The sequence below is a fragment of the Salvia miltiorrhiza genome, chromosome 3 (genome assembly GCF_028751815.1).
Source record: "Salvia miltiorrhiza cultivar Shanhuang (shh) chromosome 3, IMPLAD_Smil_shh, whole genome shotgun sequence".
NCBI lineage: Eukaryota > Viridiplantae > Streptophyta > Magnoliopsida > Lamiales > Lamiaceae > Salvia > Salvia miltiorrhiza.
The window spans coordinates 20488988-20494901 of record NC_080389.1 but is presented as its reverse complement, the minus strand read 5'-3'; the positions used below and the strand labels follow the sequence as shown (position 1 = coordinate 20494901).

The 5914-nt window shown below is 43.5% G+C and overlaps 1 long non-coding RNA gene across 1 annotated transcript; it reads left to right on the top strand.

Moving 5' to 3' along the window:
• Positions 1 to 1812: 1812 nt before the first annotated feature.
• Positions 1813 to 2803, top strand: LOC131018064 (uncharacterized). The gene is made up of 2 exons (XR_009100007.1): positions 1813 to 1895; positions 2517 to 2803. It is a non-coding gene; the product is annotated as an uncharacterized LOC131018064 (long non-coding RNA).
• Positions 2804 to 5914: the final 3111 nt, after the last annotated feature.

Sequence of the window (5914 nt, the reverse complement as noted above, 5' to 3'; positions counted from 1 at the left end):
ACTCCTCTCTGTCTGCCATATCTCAATCTCTGCCATATCTCAATTATATTAAACCCAAAGAAATCCAAGTGCAGAGCTCAGCCATATTGCGAATGGATCAAACTACCACAAAACTCAGATTTCAGCAACTCAAACCAGAGGTTTCATCTTTGAATCTCTCTATCTATTTTTATACTTGCTCATTCAGTTATGACACTGCAATTGTAGCACATCAAACTTTCACATATTTTCATCTCATCATTTCGGTGCATATGTATACACATTCATAAAGAACAACAATTTCTTAAATCACCAAGTGTTCAGACATACAATTTATGTGCATATAGATACATACATGAAGCATGCCTGTTTTTAAAGAAAAGAAGGAAGAAAGGTTGAGTCTTGGAACTCTGTTTTTATTCTTCGTCCTCGATTTTGCGATGTCGAGTCAGTGGAGGGGAATGAGAGAACGGCGGCGGCCTGGCGGTCGTTGTCCGTCGGAGCAAGAGGAAGGGGGAGAACATGGGGCACGCTGGACGGTAGCGGTGGCGCGGAGCCACTGTTGCCGGAGAGCAAAGAAATGACGGATTCTTCGGAGGTGAGTTGGTGGCGGCTGTTCATCGCCGCTGCAGTCGCCGTTCGGAGAAAGAACAGGGGGGGTACAGAGGGAGATGAGGCCAGTGGCCCTTCGCCGAAGACGAAGCCGCGGCGGTGGGTTCCGATCTGAGAAGAGAGTTGGGGGCTAGGACGCCGGTGGTGGTGGCGTGAAGCCGCTGCCGTAGTCCGCTGGATTTTTTCAGAAGGAGGTGACGGCGGATCTGCTGCGAGGACGCCGGAGGCGGCGGCGCTCCGCGGCGGTTGCGCCTGCTGCGCCTTGTGCCGACAGTTGAGAGAGAAGAGAGAGAGAGGGCTGAGCGGGGTTACTGGCGACGCTGGGTGCGTGCGTCTGTGTGTGAGGCGGCGGTACGGCTGGTGTCGTGTCGTCGCCGGAGTCAGAGGGTGGCCGGCGCCGTGTCCGGTGAATGTCGTGTGTTGAGGGCCGAGAGAGAGAGACGAATTGAGGGAGAGGAGAGTCAAGGGGCGGCGGTGTGTTCGGCGATAGTTGTCGTCGTCCGCCGGAGGAGATTCGAGGGAGAGAGAGAGGCGGAGCCTTGGGAGAGAGAGAGAGTGAAATCTGCGTAAGGTTGTGAGTGTGTGTGCGTGTGTGTTGCGGCTGAAGGGGGGGGAGAAGAAGGGAAGGGGGTTGGGCTTTGAGTTTTGGGCTAGGCTAGGTTTGGGTTGTGGGCTTGACTTGGGCCGATTTCTTTTATTAAAATGTTTGGGCCTCATCTTTTAAATGGTTTGAGCTAAGTTTATTTTAAGTGTTTGGGCCCTATTTTATTTATTTAACATGGACTCAGTTTTAATTAATAGTGGGCCTTCATTTATTTAAAATTTTGGGCTGCCTTCTATTAATTAAATGGACTACACTTATATTAATTAATTGAACTATTAATTAGTTTAATTAATTATTATTTTTAAAGAATAATTTGCATAATAATATTATATTATTATTATGTGTATATTTGAAGTAAATTACTTAATAAATGCTAAGCATGACATTAAATTGCATTTATTTTGCAATAAAAGTATTTAATTGGTTTTATTTATAATTCCAATTATTTGAAGAAAATCGAGTAAGGATATTGTTGGTGTCCTTAACTCAAGAATTTAGTTTTCAATTATTTATTTACTAAATTTTGAAAACCCGGCTAAGTGAATCATAGAATATTAAGCACTACACCATGACTTAAGATTAGCTTCACGAGACCTATTAAGAATAGAATTTCTTGTAGGCTTTGTGACCAGGGGGATCAGCGCTGCTTTCCCAAAACAGGTTTATATGTGATTATGATCTTCAGGCTTTGCCTAACCAGGTGGGCATTACTTTCCAAATGTACAAAGTATGATTGAGTTATTAAGCTCTAAATGTTTCAATGAAATGCAAATTGTTTATTTAATGTAATGAAAACTGTTTATCCAATAAAATGTTTATGTGCACTCTACTCTGTTTAAGGCTCGCGCAGTTAATCAATTGAGGTTCTCTTATGACCTAATACGTTGTTTGAGAATTGTGTACACTTGTTAGTTGACTCGGTGGGTTGATCTCCATCGGGCTCTAACTAGAGGCGTTATAAGGGTGCTCGGCTGGATGTGTTCCGGAGCATGAGAAATATCAGGCCTGCCTGGGTAGCGTCCCGAGGTCAATTCAACTTGTCTGAGTTACGTCCTCAGGGCAAGTGTCAGCGGGAGACAGAGATCCGTCGGTGGCTAGAGGTCCGGGATCACAGCGAGTAACAGAAAGGGAGTGTGACATGTGCGCACAAATGAAAGAAAATATTTTAACATGCTTAGAAGTTATTTCATTTTAAAACCTTCTAAGTCATGTCAAGTATAATTGGATAAACTGTCTTTATTAAAATATGAGATGTTTCAGAAAATGCATGCCCACTAAGTACATTAGTACTTAGCCCAAAAATACTTTCAAATGTTTTCAGATTGGCTGGCTGGTGCTGACGGGACGGAGCTGAGGCTAGAGATAAATTCCTATGTTAGACTTCCGCTGTAGCAATTACTCATATCAGTCTTTTGTTTTCCCAACTTAAGATCTTCATGTTAAATTTCAAATGATATACCTGACCGAGCTTAGACTCTTCACTACTTAATTTATGCCAATGAATGTCGGTTGTCAGAAGCATGAAACAAAACTTGTGATCCAAAGGGGCATAGCCCGACTTTCTATCCTATTTCGGGTTTTTACAAGGTTGTTCCTTGTTTATTTCTATGAATTAGTTGCACCTCGATTATATTTATTCATTCAAGAATCGGGGTGTGACATAGTCGAAGTTGGTCCAACTAAACCCCAAAACTACTTAATTTCTTATAATCAGGCCATCTGCCCTAACGGGGAGTTAACACCGTTAACTATTGTTGGAATAAATAGCTTATTTAATGCCATAATTATTTTGGTGATTAATGGAATTAAATGATATTTTTGGAATCTACATGTTGAGTAGATTAATTTGATATATTTACTTGTTAAAATCTGTAAAGAATTGAATGAGTAATTAATGTCCAAAGATATCCATGGTTCGGACCACCTGTTTGCCCAAACATACGTGGCAGCGGTTGAGGACCGAAGAGACACGATGGTTCGGATCTATTTGCCCAAACAGGGCACGTGGCGACGGTTCAAAGACCGAAGAGAGACGCCAGTCCGGACCTCCTGTTTGGCCAAACAGTCACGTCAGTTCAAGGAAACCCCTGGACTACTATAAATAGTTCAAGTGCAAAACCTGCAGCTTGTGGTAAAGGGTAAGCCGTCACAAGCTTTTAATGATTCCTATAGCCTTATTAAGTGGAGCATGGCAGGATACTCTTTATAGGAGATCACCTACACAAGTGAAGAAGTGGGGCCGCTTCAAATTATCGATAACACTTATGAATCCAAGAAATGATCCAAGGCCAGAAATGGACATAACGTAAGAACGAAAGATATTAGATCTATTATTGTGTGTATGTTGTTGACTTAGTTTACACAAAAGTTGACCGGTTCAAGACATCGCGTTCACCGAGCAACAAGTAAATCCTATGGCATTACACTAAGGAAGGTTCAAAGCTAACAACTACCTATCCTGATGCAATAATAGGTCGTCGGGACTTAGTTTTTGCATTTGCATTAATCATCATTCATGTGGGGGATTGTTGGAATAAATAGCTTATTTAATGCCATAATTACTTTGGTGATTAATGGAATTAAATGATATTTTTGGAATGTACATGTTGAGTAGATTAATTTCATATATTTACTTGTTCAAATCTGTAAAGAATTGAATGAGTAATTAATGCCCAAAGATATCCATGGTTCGGACCACCTGTTTGCCCAAACAGTGCACGTGGCGACGGTTAAGGACCGAAAAGACACGACGGTTCGGACCACCTGTTTGCCCAAACATACGTGGCAGCGGTTGAGGACCGAAGAGACACGATGGTTCGAATCTGTTTGCCCAAACAGGGCACGTGGCGACAGTTCAAAGACCGAAGAGACACGCTAGTTCGGACCTCCTGTTTGGCCAAACAGTCACGTCAGTTCAAGGAAACCCCTGGACTACTATAAATAGGGCCCTCCAGAATGAGATTAAATACACCAACGAATTCAGATAATCAATTTGTCATATTAGTTTAGTTTACATATTCAGTCCCGAGTATCAAGCCGTTCGACCGAATAGCGAACTCCTAGTGCTAAGGACTCGTCTATCATCCCTAAACCGTTGTATCTTGGGGGCAATTACTGTAGATCCGCGAGCACAGAGCGGAAGTAATTTTGCCTTACGGAGAGAGAATTTATTCTCGCCTCTGTTCTGCATCCTTACATTTATCGTCATTCTATTTTCTACACTACTAAATAACAACTATTTTATTATTATTTTTTTATTTTGCAGGTGATGGTGGGACCCACGCCTTCTTCTTCGCCAAGGTCGCCGGAAACACGCTCTGCAGCGGTTTGAGGCATCTCCAGCCCCCCTCTCTCTCTCACTCTGGCTGACATTGGTTTTCATGACGAATCTCCACCGACCTAATCGATTTTGAATATATATTCTTGGTTCATTGATTTTTCACCACATTCATCTATTTTTGTCGGAGATCTGAGATATATGGAACAAAGATGATATATACATCGGAAGCAGAAGCCCGCTGACGGTGATCGATGCGTACTACAGCCAATTTCGAGTCGATTTTCGGAGATTCTTGAGATGCCGATCGGATGAGAAGTTGTCGGAGGCGGAAGAATGGTGCTGTCTATATTAGGACAAAAGAGCGAGAACGCAGTGAGCAGGGAGGGCTGCTACATTTGGGAGCTCTTAGCTCTGTCGCTCAAGGAAATGGTGTCGGAGGGAGTGATAGAGGCAGATAAGATCCACCTATTCAACATCCCTCAATACATGCCGTCGCCGGCGGAAGTACAGAGGGCTATGGAGGAGGAAGACTCCTTCACCATCAGCCGCCTCCAGGCTTCGGAGATCAGATGGGCCGACTGCGGCGGCGGCAACGGCTACCATGGGTACAATGTAGCCAAGTGAGAGAGAGAGAGGGGGACTGGAGATGCCTCAAACCGCCACAGAGCGTGTTTCCGGCGACCTTGGCGAAGAAGAAGGCGTGGGTTCCACCATCACGTGCAAAATAAAAAAAATAATAATAAAATGGTTAACGGTGTTAACTCCCCGTTAGAGCAGAGGGCCTGATTATAAGAAAGGGGTTTAGTTGGACCAACTTCGACTATAGGGATCTATACGTGATAAGGGCCTCTATGTTAGGGGCTTATTTGATACTTAACCCTTCATAGTTCATATTTAAAATTGAATTTATAGCATAACCCTATCCAATTTTATATTATATATATATATTTGGGTTAATAGCCGGAAAATACATGAACTTTCACGAAATTTGCAAATTGCACATGAGCTTCAAAAATAGCCCCAGAATACATCACTTTTTAATTTTGTTGCAAATTGCACACGGCGAAATTTCTGGCGAGGAATAGGTTTGACCGGTGATTACGTGGACATTACATGGCATATTGCGTGGCTTTTTTTACACGCTGGCAAGCCACGTGAGCAAAACGACGTCGTTTTGATATTTTAAAAATTTTACTAAAAAAAAAAATGCAACCTTGTCTGCCTCCCTGCTTCTCCGGCAAGGAGCAGCTGCGCCGTGACCTCCCCTCTTCCACCTCCACTCAACCGCCACCTCCACCTCTCACCTTATCCGACCAACACAACGTCGCGTCTTTGTTCGCCTCCATCAAACCCCTCATCTTCAACAACGTCGCCGCCTTCATTCTCCTCCACCGCCAGGAGCGCCATGGCTGCAGCCCTCCACCGCCACCGCCAGATCT